General features: G+C 34.2%; 1 long non-coding RNA gene across 1 annotated transcript; it reads right to left on the reverse strand.

Annotated features, from left to right (window-relative positions):
- Positions 1-243: 243 nt before the first annotated feature.
- Positions 244-20810, reverse strand: LOC113506392. The gene is made up of 2 exons (XR_003401724.1): positions 20492-20810; positions 244-308 (listed from the first exon to the last, which is right to left on the reverse strand). It is a non-coding gene; the product is annotated as an uncharacterized LOC113506392 (long non-coding RNA).
- Between the last annotated feature and the right edge of the window lie 575 nt (positions 20811-21385).

A 21385-nucleotide genomic window follows, 5' to 3' on the forward strand; every position in this document is an offset into this window, starting at 1 on the left:
TACCTACGAACCTACTACTATATCCGATACAATCGAATTTAATTAATCTATAACTTCAGTCAGTCAGCATAAAACTAATATACGTAGTCGAAGATCAAGGTTATGCGATTCCGATTCCAATATCACATAAGGAGCATACGCGGTTACGTTACAACATTTTTCTTGCTCATATTACTTCGGGTTAGGTTAGGTTCGAATGTCAAGGTGAACATAGACTTACATGTTAGTAAACCGTGCAGCGTGGCGACGCTGTTATCTTCGAAAACTCAGTGGAGTCTCATCGATGCACTCCACTATTTGCACTAGCTCTGTGAACAAGGAAACAAATTGATTAGAATTTTGTTATTTGCTTAAATTAAAGTTCGAAGCTTATTACGTTATTAAAGTTTACAAAGTACCTCTTTAATAGTTAATATTAGAATATTTTACTATATTAATATCTCACACTCTCTCTCTCACACTGAACAATATTTATAGAAGTTATCCCTTAAAGGAAAACAAGAAAAGAACCTACTTGTTTATGCAAAAACACGACAAGAAAGTGTTCAGGAATATAGTTCGATTTTTAAACGTTTAAAAATATAATTCCTTTAAATCACAAACACGTCCGCTCGCTAGCAACGTTTTATCGCAACTGATGTAAACGCTCGGTCCGCTACCAATGGCGGACGTGGCACAATTTTCGAAGTACCTTCTTACAAAGTTTTTCGTATCCTTCCTCCAATAATCAAAGGATACAGGTAATATGTATTTATTGTTACAAAACAATAAATTGCCTTATAGAGGCTGTCGATAAAACGATGTGTTTGATTGTTTCCTATTTTAGTTTTTAACCCAAATTCGTACGAACAACTTTATTCGATTGTTTACGAAATTTTATTATTGCGTTTACAATAACTTCAGCAGGTACAACGGATGTAGATGCGTATGAAAAAAGGTTAATTAAGCAATTAGACCTACTATTTTTAAAGTAAAACAAATACCTAACCTGCACAATAAACTCATTCAAATCATTATTTGTAAAAAAGCCTCCATATACTTCGAGAGGTTCACATTCACGTATCCTTTTAATTCAAACCTTTTGTGTTGTTTAACAAAAAAATCCTGGATGAAAATCCGAAAAATATGGAGCAGCAACTAATTGTAGAGAACAATTCTTCTATTGTGCTGTAGAAATAAAACACCGCAATAACCTGGCACAAGGTCTACTGACCTACATAACTTGTAAGAGGGATGAAAGTTTTACAGAAGTAGGTATATCGTCTAAGACAACTCTACTGTTAAGGGTTGAATTATTAACACAGTTCTAGTGGTAAACAGAATATTAATATCCATTTCGATGATACTGAACCCTGTTATTATCGTAAAGGATAATGTGGTATTATTTTTACGAGTTGCTAAGTGAATTGGGTGGGGTTTCATCTAGTTTTGATAATTTAAGTTTTTGTAAGATCATTACGGTATAATAATATGAACAGCTCCATCCAGCCTTTCGAGTAAATAGGGTTAAATATTCAGTGTTATTAATCCAGATCACGAAACACAGAGAAGTGTATAAATAAAATAAAACTAAGAGAAATATAAGCGAAGAAAACTTTATCGCCCGAAGGCTTTCGATTAATTAATTCATTAATACAACTGTTGTTTATCGTTACAGAGAAAGTTCTCCACTCAAACTTCGACATTATTATTTATATAACTATAATATATATATAATATTTATATATAAACAACTCAAGGTCGTGTAGCAAACCCGAATGTACCACCGGTAAACGTGTAGCTAAAAGCGACAGTAAAATGAAAAAAGTATTGAAAGAAAATTCATCGAGTAGACACGTGTAGAGTGGAATAGGTTTAATATAGCAATTAAGCAATCTAATGTTGATAAAGGATATAAAATAGAGAATCAGAAAAAAGGAGAGGAAAGAAAAACATTTCCTTAATAACAGGACAGGAATATCAAATCTGTAGAAAGACAAGACGTCTATATGATGATTAGAATAATCAATGTTTCCAATTATAAGATGTCACTTTCTTGTCAAAGAGGAATATCGGATTAATAGCCAAGTTTGAACAACACTCCACATAGTTACAGACATTTATCATTCCGTATCATCCAAGTTCGTTCAGAATTCAAAGTTATTACGAATACAGTCAAACATTCTGCCGCAAACTGCTACCTATACAGGTAAGTATAGGTGGTCTGACATGAATTACAAGTGTTGTAAAACTTGTAAACAAGTGGAGAACGGAATTACGTTTGCTTAACCCAGATGCCTGTAAAACTGAGATCATCCTTTAGTTTCGCAAGCTTCGGATAAAACTCATAAAAGCATGAGTTTATCATTTCTAAATCGTTACTACCCTCGCTTTATCTCTTATGTTTGAGAGTTATTTATGTGGATATTTGAGAGGTCTTTATTAGAAACACAATTGGCATTTCGGGCACTTCTTTAGTATGAATTATTTAGCTATACCCACGCATTTTTCTGACGTATTATTACATCGAAATATTTTTGTACTTCGACATATTTCGACTTCGTATCAACTCTGTCTTACGAAGTATCATTCAGTTCGAAACATTACACAAACGCTCAATATTAATGTATGATAATAGAATAGGTCGTAAATAGATCTAAAAGATATGCAATAATCTTTCCCAAATGGCCTAAGGATCGGTATATCTCATCAAAGTATCCATTAAACAAGGATTAATGGCATTACATATTTAAATCAGTCCTCATACCAAGAACTTTCAAAGGCTCCGCCGTTGTTACTGTGAAAGCGAGACACCGCTACGCATAATGTAGAGTGCTATCTCGCTTTTACAATGACTGTCCTATTTCTAAAATACCTAGTATCTGGTAGGTCTCGATACGCCGGACAATTAAGTATTAACCTCGTAAATTAGAACAGCCCATTACGCTGAGCCTGGACAATTTAAAGGCTTTTAAGAAACTGTAATGACTGTCAACTATGTTTCAGTTAATTACAAAGACTAGAACACAGAAATAATTTCGCTACCATTTGGAATTTACTTGTAATCTTTAACTGTAAAATATTGAGAAGAAGACTATTACGACTGTGCTAGTAATAGTTTATTAAATACAAAGTGACCTATAAATATAACATACAATTTTAAACATGGCTTTTGTTTGTATTTATTAATATTAAAATGACTTTCGTAAGGCGGATTCTAAGTTAGTTATTTGTCCGGTTGGGTTCGAAACCAATCAGGCATAAATGACTAAACCGTCATTTAATGTTAATAATTACCTATGTTTTATTATCATAACTTCTTCGTTCCTCGTGATAACTCTTTCATAGAAATCTAAAATTTTAGTGATGTAATGTGTGTTCAAATATCGTTTACCACATAACCACATGTTTTCTCATTGGGAACATGGGCAGATGTTCTGTCCACCAACCGATTTGTTACATTAATCCGCATGTGTTGCCAGCTGATGCTACTCAAATACAATTTAATATGAGAACAATAAGTGGTCCCAGCTCATCCAAGCCAGATTCACAATAGGCGTCCTTGGCCAACCCTCGTCTCGTCACTCATTTATAACCGAACAAAGAACAAAAAACTCTAAAACTAGAGGGGTAGAGTTTAAAATTCTTCGTCGTTTTCGGAGTTAGACCTTTCTGGTTTTGAATTTGTGAGTTTTAATGATTAGGGGAGCAGAATAGGCTCTTCGTTTGGTTTCCCGCGGTGTTATGAATATAATCTCACGTGTAACCTGTTTAATAAATGTAGAAATGGGCAAGTAAATGTTTAAACTCCGGTGATGTACTTTCTACATTATGGGAAGATTGCGTAAGATTATTATGTTCAGGTTATTCAATAGATTGAATAGAATAATGCAAACGGATTTTATTATGTTTAACTTTACGTTTTTATGTGACGTGCTAGTAGCTAACTGATATTGGTTATGTACAAAAAAAAACTGTATATTTTATTCGAAAATAGTTGAAAAGTTAAGCTGCCCGGACGTTTTTGTATAGAAGACTTGTATAAACATCAAAATCTATAAATATACATCATTTTAACCTCTTCATTTGACGTGAAGCGTGACCTATCACACAGGACATCGATCTCCTGCCCTCTATCCTGATGACGACGGCTATTTGCTATGTTAACCCAAACAACAGTATTACATTTACTAAATACTACTACAAACATACATGAAGTAATGTTTAGCTACAAGAGGATCAAGCCGCAGCAAGGCCGGGAGACAGCTAAGTCGCCGTCGACCGCAATCCGCTAAATTGTATTAGCAAGCGGCCGTCCGTTGCTAGGGGCCGAACGGGTTCAGTAGATGTAAACTAAACGACATTTGAGGGTAAACGGGTATGCGATTTAAATCTTAAAGACCCCTGAGATTTAAATCTTAAAGAATAACTCCCTGCATGGCAAAACGCCTAAGTCCAGCAGTGTGTCACCTATATGGCCTTCAGAAATAATAACAATTAGTTTCTTTATTAAGCCATTATCTAGCTTGGCTACGAAACTAAAACCCTACGGCTAGTAAGACGTAGTTTAGATCTTCGGGTAAAGTCAATTGAGTGGAATTAGCTTTGATCCCTTGGCCGTAGTACGCTGAAAACGGGTTTACAAGCTAAGAAACTGTATCGTTGCATCTTACAAAAAACTAAGAGTTTTTGGGTAATTCAGAAAACGGACAAAATTATTTTTAATCACATTGTGTGAATATTAATAAATTAGGAATAGTGGTCATAACAAGAAAGTAAATTATTTTTAAGTTGTGTATTCTTGTGTTGTCGTAAATGAATATGAATTTTCTACGGAATGACACCGATATTATAATAACTCGACGAATTCTGCTGACATCATCATTCGATTCAACAAACGCAGCTGTTACGATATTTATATTAATCTTAATGATTATGGAGTATTATAAATATCTTTTGGACAAATTCCAAGCGTATTACAAACTAAAACAGGAATCGACACGTCATATTTCGTCACCGTATCTATTCATTCAATATTTTGTGCTACATTGCAGTTTTTCAGACAATTTCCAACACTTGTTAAGTTGATAACTTGGCAATGTATAATTTGGTAAGAGTAAATATCGTTTGTGGGTATAACCCTTTGATAAAGGTCATTGATACAGGTATCCCGCTGAGATCAAAGTCGATTGTTAGCTGTCCCAACTTCGTTAACAAAACTCGGTTATTTCAAGGCTGTATAACAGCAGTTCCTTTGCTCTGTCTTAGATGAAATTTTAATTGAAATCGGAGGTCACGAGAAATGAATTTGTATTTCGTAGAAATTTTACCACGAATTTTAATTGGTGGGTTAAATTAATAATTGGAATTAAATTATTTTGATCTATTTTGCTTATCTAAATTTTCATCTGATCTGACCCCAGTTTCATTCGACTAGTTATGAGTAGATAAGAGTAGACTAAATAAATTACAATAATACTTAATTTGAACGAATTGCAAACTTACTCGCACCTTTGCACCTAGCTCTCTAACTTTACGTCCTTCGAATAGACAAAAACATTTCTTCTGAATTTCTGATACGCAATACTTTTATATCAAAACGTTATTTCAGTACGACTCAATGATTAGGTTACATTTACCTGTTAAAACCACAACTACACTTTAACGATGTAGGTATTTGTTCTAAAATAACTCTTGTATTTACAGCCTATAAGATTAAAATCAATCAACAGATGTCTAGCCTCAGTAACCTACATATCACACAGCGTCTTGGTGGTCATTATTTAATTTGGCAAGACGGAGTCAGTAGATGATGAATGACATGGCTTCCGTTGTCTGTCAGTCATCTGGCTAGCTTGGAGTATGTTGCTAACCTCGAGCTATTTAGATGTTGTTATGGTATTAGGGTACTATGAGGACTTAGAGCAGACCATGATTGAGAATGAAAATAAAAATGTAATGAATACCAAGTGTAATTTTGGAAATGAGGTAAAAGATTGTTGGAATGAGATTGAAGTATACATGTGCGGCGTAGATTAACATGCAATTAACATTTGCTCAGATGACTCAATGAAAAAGTAAAGATTTTTGTCAAAAATATAAAAACAATCAGTCTTACTTATACCAGTCAAGTACAAGAATTACCTGCGCTAAGAAGGTGTTAGAACTATACAGTGGTTTGTTTATAGGCCCTAGGAGTCGCAAATAATAGCTGATGTGCAACTTGGGAAATTAAAATCTGTCATTTAGAATCGGTGCGATGTGCATTCTTCTTCCATACTCGTAATCTGAACATTAATTGCCTTTTGAATAATCTGAGGTACATAGTCATGTAGTGATCATTATTTTTTCAGTTATTTGGTATCTTTCCTCTTTTAAGGATACTTATCGAGATTTCGTAAACAAATAGAAATATTCTATTACGTAGGCAATAACAATATATTACACAATGCATTATTGTGTTTTTCTGATATAATAACCGAGTTTCGTAGTCGATAAAGTACAATCACCAATTGACCGAATAAATAAAATCATTGTTCTATTTCTATTAAATAATGGTATTGTTATTTTAATGTTCTAGATGGAATTCTGTGAGTACACTTGTATCAGATATGCCTGTAGGTACTATGAGATTAGAAGCTGGAATTTTGGTCTTGTGAGTGATGAGTTTTAATGCATTGCCATGTAGGTAAACGCCATGCCAAACGCGGGAGACCTTGCTCGGCGGTTCAGGTTTATTCAGTAAGAGTCTGACATTAGATTAGATTAGAATCTAATGGCATTACTCACTTCTTCCCCTAAAGAGGGACAGCTTACGAAATAAAGGTTTTTTTGGCATTGCAGAAGCGAGAGAATGCTCTACATGGCATATGGAGGTTTCTCGTTTCTAAAACCGTTACATGAGTAGTACAGTTTGATTAATAGTACGTTAAGAAAAAGACCTTTATCAATAGGCTATGTTTCGGGCAGTGCATCTTACCTAGAAGATCCTTTCCCGGTCGACTTTCTAACCCCGAGATTACGGGATTATCTACTTTGTATCCCACGAACCGCATAGTCTAATTGTGCAAGTTTTCTTCAACAATGCTAACAATTACGCTTTAGACCTCAATAGCATAAGCACAGACCTTACATAATTTAAAACCTTGCTATCTAGATTCAGATCGTTTGTAATATTTCCGAGTGCGCTGAAGCTCTTGACCCTGCTTTTAAGTTATTAACGCGTATAAGGTACCCACTGCTTGCTTTTAAGAATATTAAATGAAATGACGATTGTCTTATTCTTTAGCCAGTAGGTAACTACTGAATAGGCTTTCATTTTATAGTTTTCGTACCGTCTTTCGAGGCATATGCAACCATATCAAAAATGACAGAATCACAAAAAAAACTATTTTCATATAAATTTTGGCAAGCATTTAAGGCTTTAATTTATTTCGAAGTACTCTTTTCGTCTCTGGGGTGTCTCATGCAACATGTTCTAGAATAAAATGATACTGAAAACAAAATATATACATACAAATCTTAGAAGATATTATTAACATACGACTGTTAATAATATCTAGTCATTAATTACAGTTTCCTGAACATAAAATGTATTTTTGAATCTACATCCCACTTCACAGGAACCCTTGAAGGTGACTTATAACTGAGTAAAGTTTATTATGATACCCAACTTGAGAGTCCATCGTAGAGACCTATGGTTGTGGAATCGTGAAAGCACAATAAAAGGCTTATAGCGGCATCTCCCTTAGACGTGGCTGTAGGCTCCCTGAACTTGAACCAGAGAGCTCATCTTAATTAACGTTCATCTGATAAGCTTCTTCAATAGTCGCAATCAGACACTCGTGTGGCCCTCATAAAAGCGTAGTTAAACATATTACACCATCACACCATTAAAATAACGTTCACCGGTTCGACAAGAACGTTAAAACGTATTTAATTATGTTAATTGACTACTTATGCTGATGTTGTCAGTTTTTTAACGAGGTCACGTGAATCAAAATGTTGTGTCAATATAAAATTAATTAAACATCGAATTCTGCCTAATTAGTATTTAATATTAACACGTGGACTACTTTTGAATAAGGTACCTATTCAAAAGGTACAGAAATGTTTTTGTGCTTTTGAATACCAGATAAACTGCTTTTTGCCAGATGGGATGTTGAGGTCCAGTTTCACCGGTTTCTTCAAAAATCCTCTTTATACTACACAATAAAGAACACCTTAGTAAGACTGGATGTCTAATTCGACGCAGACTTTGACAAGGTATAATAAAAGCAATTCAGAAACCATATATAAAAGGATCTGAAGGTTAAGATGAAAAAAAGCTGAATTAACACCGGATCCCTAACATAATCTTAGGGTACAGTCAGGTAACAAAAATTAAAGTACATTGAGGGATTTACAAGACTTAGTAAAAACAACTGTGTAAGTGTATAGAGGGACAAAACAATTTAACAACATTGGAAATCTACGGAAAACATGCAGAAAGCCAGTAATGTAAGAGGTAGCGATGGGCCCTGCACATAATTGGAAAACAATGAATCTTAATACGGACATGAGAGTTGACCACCAAGTACACAGTAGAAGAAGTTTCTAAATCTGACCTTTTCCAGCATCTTTCGTTGCTGATCTTACAAGATAAGGCCTATCGATCCTGGTCTTCGAGGCCTCAAAGGGGATTAGGCCCGGGTTGAGCCCTGATGTACTTACCGAGCTTCCGTTCAGGATGAATATTTTACGCGTGCGTGAATTGTGATACAGCGATCACGAATACGCGTGTAAAGAAATCCGGTAGAAAATGTTTTATCTGCGTATTTTAAGGGCGTTTATCATGTAGATTTGGTTTGTAGGTTTAAGGTTTTCCGTAAATATATTGACAAATTATATCGTACTTAATCGTAGATTATGAACAATTTATTTTCTAAAAACATGAATTTGCTCTGATCGCATTATACTAAGTATATTTATCCTTTAATATGAAATCCATCCAAAGGTTGTCTCTTACAGACTTGTCGCTTAGCGATACGACTGCCCATTGTGGCACTAATTATGTAACAATTTATATTTATCAAACCATGTACTCATAAGGTGCGAAATTTAGAATATTTTTTTTCTATTTTAAATTATTCGGAAGTCTCAGATATACATTAAAGAAAGCCTTCAAGTTTAATTAATGTTAAGTATTCGAGGATATAACAACCTTTCGCCAGTCATTCCAGAAAATAAAGGCATAAAACAATACAATTCATTATAATTAACATTGTATTTCTAATGAACTCGTGGATAAAGGTCGGGACGTCTGGCATTTCGCCAAAACCGTACATACCGCTGTGTCACACGTTTTTCGGATTTTTGTAACCGAACGGTATGGTTAAACCGAAAGAACGGTTCATTAAAATATTAAAAAGCTTACGAAATGAGTTTAAGCTTTTAAATAAGTTTTCTGTTATATGCCCAGTTTAAAAGTAAGTTAATAACTTAAGATGTCATTTAAATTAAAGTAACTGTAATATTTTTACTAATGTTTGTTTACTTCGCCACTACAGTTAATCTTTTACAACTTAAATCGAGATCGCAGCGATTTAAGTTTACAAGCAATAAAATACTATAAAATAAAACGTTTAACATCTAACTATGTACTTATAAAAAAACATTATACACATATAATAAGTTCTATTACCTATTTTTGTCTACTCGACGCATAAGATGACACGAAGACGAGTAGCTACTAAGTATAAAAAATTAATTGAACCTACTTCATGCAGCTTTCTTTCTCACTCGTTCTTACTTCAAAAATCTTTGTTCTTTGAACACACATACTCCCAAGAATGTCAATTCATACCATGACTATGTCTACACATGAGCGGACTTTTTTCAATGTTAGCGGACACGTCCAGTATCCACCGTTACACGCCTGTGTGATATGTTTGAGATAAACATTGCTCAAAAGACCATGTTTTTCTAACAAACTATGAACTGGACTTTGCTTGCAGTGAAAATAGATACCTATAGACGAATTTTGATGTGTTGGTTTGCGAAAGCGAAATATTGATTCATAGAACATGAATCAATATTTCGCTTTCTGATCGAAAAATATGAAATTAATCTTGACTCAATAAGTATCCAAAAATAATTACATTAAAAGTATTTAAAAAGTAATCGCCGATAAAAAAAATATTGGACTCAAAAAACCACGATTTCCCTTTCACTAAACTTTCTTCAACCAAAAAACTTCACCTTAATTCAATCCATATCAAAGTACCGTCAATTATTTAATTTGCTTATACTTAATCTTTCGTGTAGCAACTCAACGGTAACGGAAAGCGAAACGCAACTAAAATAACATGTCGAGAGACCGGCTCCATGCCATTAAAATACCGGCGACCCACGCATTCAAAGCCTACAGCACCATTAACATACGATATCGACCTCTATTCCTATGGGAAAAGGTTTAGAATCGTTTGAGACGGATGTAGGATCGGGTCCGCGAACACGGACCATAACAGATGCCAATAACAGGTACGAAATATATCGATAAAGGAAGAAGTTTAACATTTTATTGGTGTTTTGATCGTAGCGGGGACCTTGAGTAATAAGTAGAGATGCGCTCGGTTTACACTTTTGCCGAGTAACGAGTATCTAATGAGTTTTAATCGAGTCGATTTTTGAACCGATTACTCGGTTAAGTAACGTAGTTCAATCAAGTTCCCATTTCGCGCGAGTAAAAAGTACAACTTACGACTTCACGTAAACGTGAACCTCTCATTACTACATGTTCGATTGTCAAAGATTTCCTTGAATAGTAATGTTGTTATAATAACATCTACCTAAATTGCAAAATATATTGCTTTCCTTAAACATGATATAGGTACTCGGCATTCAAACCTCGATTAAGCAGCGTATGAGTGACAAAAAGCCCGAGTACCGAGTATAAACCGAATACTCGGCCATCCCTAGTAATGAGTAATCACTTTGGTTCACGATTCCAGTTTTGGTAAGGCGGAATGTTGTAAAGAAATTGTGAAAAAGGTTTTATGAGCAATGAACGCGAGCATGTTGAGCTGTTATTATTAATAGCATTTAGTGAACTACAAGAACATAATTCCATTCTGTTCGATAATCACTGAATTGTTAGGAATCAATTACTAAATAACGTTAAAGCTTTTAAAGTGATAATTATGCTACCAGTATACGAAAATCTAAAAGGAAAAGTACCAGGGATGTATTATAAAAAAAAAATCAAGACAAACACTATCGAGAGAGCCGATATTTTTTATGTCATAACAGAAATAGCGCCGGGCAAGACGAACGGAACCTGTATTACTGAGGCTACGGTGATGCCACCAATCTGAACCTTGATAGCTAAACAATTGAATATTGATTTTACAGATAATGTATACCTGCTGCAGATATAAGTAAAACTAGCTGTTGCCCGCGACTTTGTCCGCGTGGTTAGAAATAAGTTAGGAATTTTTGGACGAAAGCCCTCGAAGATTAATATTTTTCCCCGCTTTTACCACATTTTCCATTGTATCTTCGCTCCTATTAGTTGCAGCGTGATGTTATATAGATTAAAACCTTCCTCGATTAATGATCTATTGAACACAAAAAGATTTTTTCAATTTGAACCAATAGTTTCTGAGATTAGCGCGTTCAAACAAACAAACAAACTCTTCAGCTTTTTTATATTAGTATAGAAGTATAGATTAGATATTTAGACGTTAAGCTACGGTCACAAATTCGTCTATCTTTAGCCTATTTGTGCCCTCTGCATAACGAGTCTGAATCGCACTTTACCGTATTTTCATTACATGGTACAACATTCTATCGAAACATAGTAAGTCTAGTGGATGCACTTACCGATAGGCATCTACGATAACCGTCGATTCTTTAACGGTTCGTAAGTAACAAATACATTGTTTCGTAATATTTTAATAAGCAATTTGCTTTGAAGTGACGTAACTAAATAGGTTAGTGCTTCGACAATCTGAGTGTACGCACTACTTCACTCACCTTTTTACAATAGGCGATAGTGATCTAACGCTCTTTACAAGTACTCGTATTGAATTTGATATTTGTGATTGTAGGCGATTTAATGATAATATGACTGAAGCTGAATTCAGTATTATGACAAAAAGCGCAACGAATTCAATATATGAATATTCGTCGTTTGGGAAATATCGGCTTGTAAAATTTGAGCACCCCAACAGAAATATCATGTATTTATGACGGTAACTAACAACAAGCATCCTATAACATATAATATTATCTGTTATCACATGAATAAGCCAGTAGTACTTACTATAATATTAATAATTCAATAACAGCGCCTACTCACACCAACTTATTCGTACATAAATGATGACACATTTCAAAAGAAAGCACCCGAGAATCTAGACCGAATTAAAATAAGTGGGTCTCCGCCACAAATCAGATATTAAGGCTATTTTCACGCATAACGCCGAGGTGCGCCGGCGGCTTCGAATAGCACCATAAAACTCTAATCACGACGAATTGACGGCCATCGAACACGATCGATATGGGACAATCAACTTAATTAAAACCGAACCAAAACTTATTACTATGTAAATTGAGAATTTAACGCCGATACCAAGCCTCAAAGTTTAAAAATGCGAATGATCAAATTTAGTTTCTATCCTGCTTGTATTTAAATTTATAATTGAAGGATAACGCGCATTGTTGCAAATAAAACACTTAAATTTAAGACCAAACAAATTGCTATTAGACAGTTTAATAACGGTTTCCGAAATATTCGGCAAGCGAGGAAATCCAGGAAGCGAAACGTTATGCTAAACCGAAATCGTGGTACAAGGTCCATTGCTGAAACTGACGTCGGCGTGTCCGGACGGCAAACCGCACACGGTCCAATTTCTAAGCGCTTCCGGAAATAACCTGGGTGCTGGTTGCAACATGGCGGGCGCTCGAGCGTGCTTCCACTATCATTAGTTATTCGACGGCCGGAGAATCGCTACAATTTCGAAATTAAACAATTTCACCAAGGCCCGTAACGTATGCGCCATCGTCCATAAGTAGGAACAATGACCGATGCCAGAAGAACTGATTGCATGACGTTACCTAATACGACAATGGCGTGAGCAGTTTTGACAGCCACATGATGATGTGCACGCTGTAATGGATGACTTGGCCTAGTTGTATCAAGAGCTGTTATGTTAATCACGACAATGCACGCCTGACAAACTATCATTTGGGAAGAATATCAGCTTAGTACATAATCATTTGTCAATTGATTGTGATTACTTGAAGCCTTTACAAAAGAAAACCCTTTGTATCCTGTACCATTTTGCGTAAAAACCCTTACAAAAAATGTGGGAATGTATGCAAGGAATTTCGTAATAACAGAAAACAGTTTTACTCGCGGTTCCCGTCAAGCGACTCAAGACGCTAACGTATATTTAGATTCGAATAAGTAATAAGAATAGTTTTTGCGTATAAAATTGAAGGGAGATAATCGCAAATATGGTCTCGGTACTCGGCTACTGGAATCCTCCGCAAGTAGCCACGCTTTAACAACCGGTCTAAAATTTGCGATACGAATTGAGTCATTGTGGATTTTTTTTATCGCCACTTTAAGCGCGCAGCGGTCGTAACACCAATTCAGGGCAACTAAGTAATTATGGAGTCTATTCTGAGATGCGGAGTCGTTGACACATGTCGCATATTATGATAAACGACAACATTGGAATAATAGCGCCTTGAGCTTGAACGTTCTGGCCATATTAATAAACCGTTTTGAAGGATTTAGAACTTCAAGGTGAAACATCGAAAATACTCGCAGATGTTTTGGTAAATCGCTTCTGGCACGGAAATTGCATTTTAAAAGAGGTTGCTCTAAAAATATTACGTGAAATTGGGTCAGACTTTCGTTCCGATATTCTTTTGTCTTGACTGCAAAATTGTGTTACAATTTTTGCAATTTACTGTACAGCGAATCTTGGTTATTTTTATTTCTGCCGTCACTGAAATTGTTTTAAGTAATTTAAGTACTTTTGAGTCTCTGATAAGCAAGATGTTTGAAGTTAAAATTAAACGTATAATGAAAAACCAACAAGATACGCTTACCGTTAGCAACGTCAAAGTAGAAGTAGAAAAATTCACCACGCCTGAATGAACCAGCGAACTTTTTAGGCGATCGATATTATTCACTTTAGCAAAGTTCATCGTTCGTGAATCAAGGCCATTTCGCATAAACTGACGCCGTAAGGACGTCCCCAGTTATGTAGAGCATTGAACTCTAATGTGTCATGCATTGTGTCAGAGGTGTGATCAGATAATAGCTAGGTTTAATCCCGTTAACGCATGAAATGACACCACTCACCGCAGTGGTTACGTCTCATCCTTGCATCAATACATGATATAGCTCAGGCATTAATAAGTATATTAATATCTTATATTTCTTGATATCCAGTCTCTCTCCAATGGTTTATGCACATTAAAAAAGTAAAAAAAATGCATGGGTTTATAAGAATCACTTATTAAATAAATACGGGACTGATATTTCAGTATCTAGTAATTGCCTTTGTTTTGGTTCATTGAGTTTTAAGTCACGTTTTATGTTTTAAATTGAATTTTTGTACAAAAAGTCACACTAAGATGGTTAACCTTTTTTTTGGTACCTCTAAACCAATAAAGTATAAAGTATTACCTTGTCATATAGGCAGACGTCTAGCTATTATATGTAACAGCATTCAACTAAATTAAATTTGTTGGAACATTTACATAAAAACTATTATTCTTATTTGTTACACAACTACCACGCAAAGGAAGAGTCTCACTCACCCTAATATAACTATAAAAGTTACTTACTTTCTACCATATTTATTACAACGATAATGACTTATCGAAAACGTAATAAATTAACGAACGTGACTCTAATTTGCTACCTACTTTCTTTAACAAATTATTCATATACATTGAAAATAACGATACATTAAAACTACATAAAGATACATTGTGGTAAATAAAACTATGTCGAACATATCATTTTGTCCTTGTATGAGTCACTTATTGAATGCATACAATATCAAAAAGTGGCAATATCAGCAAATGCTGTCATGGCTTCGATTGCTCAACAATGTACGCAATACTTAGTGATCAGCAAGAAGAAATTAGAGCTAATTAATAAGTGTACATTTATAATTTAAAAAAGATGACATTTAGAAGACAGTGGAATATTCCTCAAACTTATTTGTATACAATCCAAATTCGAATTTGTTTATAATTACGACTTTACCGATTTCCCTAAAATCAACTATAGGATTTTTTGAACTCCTAGAAAGGTAGGCTTGTTTTAAGTTGTCATTACCGACGTATAATTATGCGGTGTGTTTTATACTACTAGTTTTTGCCGCGGGCAAAGATTTGTACCTACTATAAAATGTACTCGAACGGGAGTCTTTTAATACCAATAATATTATTTATAGTTCGCAATAAGAGTAAACATTAGAACGCGTTATAACTCATTTTGATTTACATTTTGTAATGTTAAAATTTTTGTGTTTATCGTAGTTTGTATGATACACGAATGCTTGTCGTTAAGAACACAAGTTTTAAATTATTTGTTGCGGGAGTATTCTTAAAAAAAAAAGATTAATAATACATTCCAAGCAAATACAAAACATGTTTTGTCCCGTTCAGATCTAGTCGAGTCATCATTCAATGAATATTTAAATAGCTAAGATCCAATGCATAAATTGGTCGTTTAAAATAGCAAACTCGATTACTACACGAGCCTATGAGGTGAGGCATAATGTTTTATATATTTTTGTTCTGTGCAAGTTGAGATTGCTACGTAAACGAGCGAGAACAGGTCTGGTGACAGGCGCAACGACCTTGCCAAGTTGTCAGGCCGTGCCGGACCATGGAACATTAAGTAGAGGGAAATGCCCTTGCGCTGCCGTGGTAATGTTGCCGAATTTATTGATTTGCTTTTTGATTCTCATTTTTTTCTCATCCGTCCAATAACTTTCTATAATTTTGATTTTGACGGTTTTGACTGGATGAAAGGTTCACAAAGAGAAAAATGAAATTGCGATTAGCTATAAAAAAAAACTCTTAACTATAAAGATAAATACGCTAAGGATCAATATAATTTCTTAATAATAATACGAACACCTTTTTTTGGTAAGGCGAGAGAGTCATCGCAGGCACCTACCTCTTAGGAAAATGAAGCGTATAGTCAGATTTTACTGACCTAACCAGAGCTACCGTGTAACGTCTCCCGCGTTGGATTGCGTCGCGTTGGAATTCGCTAGCGCCACAAATTGTGGAATAACACGATCGACTAGACTAAGCGCCACTTCCTTCAACTTTTGAATATTCTACGATATTTAACGAATCAGCCGTTATACCATTCCCAAATTCCATTGATGCCTTAAATCCGAGACTGACTTACCGGACAACCGGCCAGTTTGCGGTGTTAGTTTATGAAACGAGGATTTTGTTGAATACCCGGATCACGTTTTACTTGTCGATGACCGATTTGGCTTATTTGGATATTCCAAAGACATATTGATATTTTACTCAACTGAAGAAGCATTTGTGTTGAGTGTTGAGAAAAATTGGTCGTATTTGACTTTTGCGGTTGCCCAAATTCAAGTTATAAAAATAGGCATCTATAGACAAAATAGGTCGACAAAGTTATTATATTCTAGTCATTTTCAATAATCCTAGACGTACTAAAGCAAAGTTTAGGCCTAAGTAATCATCCTGACGCTTCTGAAATATAAGCCTTTAATCTTGGGTAACAGAACATTGGGCAGCGGATTAAGTAAATTCGATTAAACTGTTAATATAGCCTCTGTTTACTGTGAACTTTGAGATGGTTTAGTTTAACGAAGGGTTGTTAAACTAGAAGCCTTTGGATATTGTCTCCACGGACTATTGGCACAATTGAATTAAGCTGATCATGGTTGTATTACGACTAGAATATCGTCGTACAGAATTTAACTCGAGACGGAGGTAAAAATATGGTTGCTTACTACCTAGTTTCACAAGAGCTTAAAAAATGTAGTACTTAGACTATAAGGTATTGTGTCTTTTATCCAAATAATTAAACATATATTATTAAATGGATATTAAATCATTAATATACCGGAAGTTCAAGAGTAACGTCTTTACCAGATGAACTAAAGTTTATGAGTAAAAGATCATAAGTTACAATACTATAATAGCGAACATAACCCCGACGATTTCGGTCGCATTCTCGCAGTTTACTCACATGTAACTAATGCTAAGCGATTCGTTTTGCCATTCTTTGGCAAGCATTCAGTTGTAAATGTTATTTTATATGGCGGATTATCCTTACATGTCATCTTGGATATTTTTCTTTGAAGAATATATTCACACTCTTTTTGTAATATGTGATTAGTGAGTGATTTGCATGAAACTAAACGAAATCAGATTTGGAATTCCTCATTGAATTCTTGAAGCCTGGTGCCCCACGTTACTGAAGCATTAATAACATTGTTTTATAGGGTACTACCTTACTATCCTATACAGTTACTGTATGCAAAGGTGTCGAACTCTGTCTATTCTTCTATCTTTATGCTTCGTTATCGCGGCTAAAAGTCTGAACTTCTTTCCTTGGGAACTTGCTATGAATTAAGGTTCAGATCCCAAAAGAACATGACTGATTTACCACACGATACACTCAAGACACTAGCTTCCTCTCGTCAGCGAAAACTATTTAATATAATACTACAATTTCCAAAATATACTAAGTACTAATAGCTCGGTTTAATTGGAATTACTTTTTACTTCTAGTATATTTTAAGTAGGTATTCGATAGCGAAACTTGTACCGTTATCACGTCCTAAATGTTACCGTCTTAATTACGTTTTGGTGATTCATATTGAAACCACTTGTGCTCATTAAAAGTAGTTCTTGTTAACACTCGAGTTAACTAAATTATCATGTTTATAAGCGCGAAATAAATACAATTTATGTATTTAAACTAGAAAACTTTAATTTGTTTTACATTTAGTTTATGAATAACTTAATGTCAGCTTAACGTAGAGTGGAAAATTTTCGGAGAATATTAAGTACGAGATTAGGTCTCGTATTTTTGATAATATAGGGTTTCTATATGTAGAATAAATTACTATGGAGTTTTATAGTACCTAGATACTACGTGTTTTTAAAGCATTTACAATAAACGGTCGATAATCAGTATCAAATAACAAAGTGTAGTTACCGAATCTATTATTGTTTGGTTTTAGATAATGTAAAAAAAAACTATTCAGTATGTTGACACTTCGACACAAACTACAAACAAATTATCATCGCTATCGTTAAAAAATAACTGCAAATTAATAACCCGCAGTCATAAGGCCATTTGTGTTTTAACATCGATTTAAATCTACCATAAATAATGACGAGATTTTTAAGAAAACCATGGTTTGATTTGCTGTAGTGTGTTGGTAAACATGGTGACTTGCCAAATAGGTGACCGCGGAGTGAAGCGACGGGACAAAATTAAACCTTACGTGTTAATGTCTTTGCAACCCATTGAGGAAATACGTAAAGTAACACATTACACGGGTTAAGAATGTGATGGTAAGGGAATATCGACTTTATTGCTATTGTCAACAGTAAGACAGATTATAATAAGATGGATTCTTTCTGATGATACTTCAATGAGGGATGGATGATGAGTTTTATAATGGTATAACCAAGCAAATCAGAGGCATTAAAGGACAGAGCATTTTCTGTATTTAAGTATTTGTATTGTTCTTAGTCTGGTATACTACTTGTGTATTTAGTAAACCGTCTGATAGTTCTAGAACCAAGTATTATGGTTTTAATAAATTAATCATCATCTCAAATTCAAGTAGGCATAAATGTAACATAATCTGTTTCCCATATGAAATATAACAAGTCATAACTAAATTCTGCAACCTGCATTGTATTACAAATCTATTGTCATTAAAATTTAACATTTCTAATATAATTAGTTAATAGCTAATATAAGACTAAAGATCAGTTTCTTTTTCCTGGTCATAATTAGACCCATGTTTCTTAGTACATAAGTATAGTTTTGCCTGTAATTAAAATACCATGCTTTTAGAATCATTTGTTTTGTTTTAATTTTCTTTTAACTATGAAATCTAATAGAATCAGGTGATTGTTTATAGAAATTGATGGCATCCAGTGTTCAATTAAAATATTTAAGTACTTCATGATTATCTTATCAGCCAGGAATCATTATTTGCTGGTTTATGTATCAACTTACGGTAACAGAATCTTTTACCTGCCACTATTTCCATCTAGCAAATACCCCCAAGTCTGTATTCATCTTAAAGGACATTCATTAATAACATTGCTATCAATATGTGTTGCAAGTGGGCAACAAATGTGTTGGCAGTTAGCCGGCCTTGTGAAGGTGCCATGAGTCGATGATGTCATGAATAAACAGTGCTGTTGTGATACTACTTAAATATGTTTACCATACTTATCTGTTATCGAGTAATGAAACTGTTAGGTATATGGTGGGAATTCTGAACAGCCCTGTGAGGATGGTTGACTATAGTAAACACAATTTTATAGTTCATTTAATTTTCATGTTTGTGGTGTTTAATAATATGTAACAGATCCATTGAAAAGATACTTTTAAAGTATAAAGAATATTAATTACTATTAGAAGTTCAACTGAGATAAAATTTGGTTACTTTTAAGTTATTGTTGAATAAACCAATATTCTCAAAGCTAAATAACATCTGTACATGAATGTTATCTTATTAAGAATAATATAACAGTAATTTATGAAGTACATAGTTTTAAAACAATGTCTATAAGACTTGTGAGAAAATTCTTAGCACTATAGGTCAAGTACATGGGTGGAAAAATATTTTATGACACACCAGTTACATTGACTATGTGTTTTGTTGGTCTTTAACATTATAGTGTATTATAAGTTTATAAATACTTTTGGTGTGATAAATTTCTAGTTTTAACTTTTAATGGGCTATGTTGTAAAGTTACATGGAATATAAATGTTTGGAAACCGACAAAAGTTTGATGTATAAAAATAGTTTTCTAACCTAAGTTTTTAATGAAGAAAATAACATGTTTGTATCAATTTTTTGGTGCAGAACTAAGTGAAATGTGTTGCACGAAATTTCTAATGGGTGCATGAATACCTCTCACTGCGATTTTCTCAATTTATATCAAAGTTTTTCAGTGGGAAATAGAGCATGAAGCATGTTCAATTCATAGTTAGTTACATTCAAACAAGTTTCCTCTAACACTTGTCGCGTAAGTACGTCAGACTGGTTTTATGGTGTGCACTGGTGGCTTGGTAACGCCGCGAAGAAAGGAATCTTATCAGAATCTTTGCAATCTACTATAATCTTCCGTTATCTCGGCCGGGCGCTCGCCTGTCGCATATCATGCGTACAGCTTTCGTGGCAAAAAACCCTCACTCAAGGCCTTTACTAGCCAACTGACAACTTCATAAAGTAAAACAACTTACCTTTAGTCCACAACAATTAAATAAACAGCAACCGTAATCCAATATTTTATTATCCAGTGATCCTGTTAAAGCGAGGGCACAACAAACATTCTCTAATGAACAACACTTGAAATTTAGTCACTATAAACACACAATATCACACGAAATGTTGTTAGAATTTATAATATTCACATAAAAACACCGAATTATTAGAAACTTGATATAATTCAACACTAAAATTCGGCAACGGTCGTTAGCATCCCGTCCAAGTTGAAACATCGGCCATCACTGAAAATGTTGCCAGTTAACGAAAGTCACGTTAATCCCACTTCTTGACTCACGTGTGTCTATGTTACCATTGTACAATATTAATTTACCCAACGTAAATTGAACTGTCAAATAATAGGGTAAATACCCTTAAAATATATTTACAAGTGAAACACCACTGTTTATGAACATTGAAATACAATTAATAATATGATATTGCCAACAATGTAAACTGACGATTTAAAAAAATTGTTGAACATACATTATATAAATATCTATCGAGATAAAAACATCCAACTGTTAAAGGCTAAAACAGGAGCTTCACGAACAGGAGATCTGTTCATTTGAAACTTGCATTTTTGTGTCGATTATGAGATGATTTTTAAAATAAGTTTTGTTTTGTAAAGTAAATTGAGTTACAGATATAATATTACACTTCTTTCGGAAACAAATGTGCTAACGTTTTCTGATCAAACTGAATTTCTATCTAAATCTAAAATTACCTATGATGCGGTAGCTTTTTTATTCCTGGCAACATAGTCTTTCATTAATCAAAGTTTATGTTCGGATACTTGTCCAGCATATTCTTCATTTATTTTACATACCGTAAATAAATATTTTGTTTTGTGCTTAATTATATGGTTGTTT

The sequence above is a fragment of the Trichoplusia ni genome (genome assembly GCF_003590095.1).
Source record: "Trichoplusia ni isolate ovarian cell line Hi5 chromosome 13 unlocalized genomic scaffold, tn1 tig00001975_group12, whole genome shotgun sequence".
In the NCBI taxonomy this organism is placed as follows: domain Eukaryota; kingdom Metazoa; phylum Arthropoda; class Insecta; order Lepidoptera; family Noctuidae; genus Trichoplusia; species Trichoplusia ni.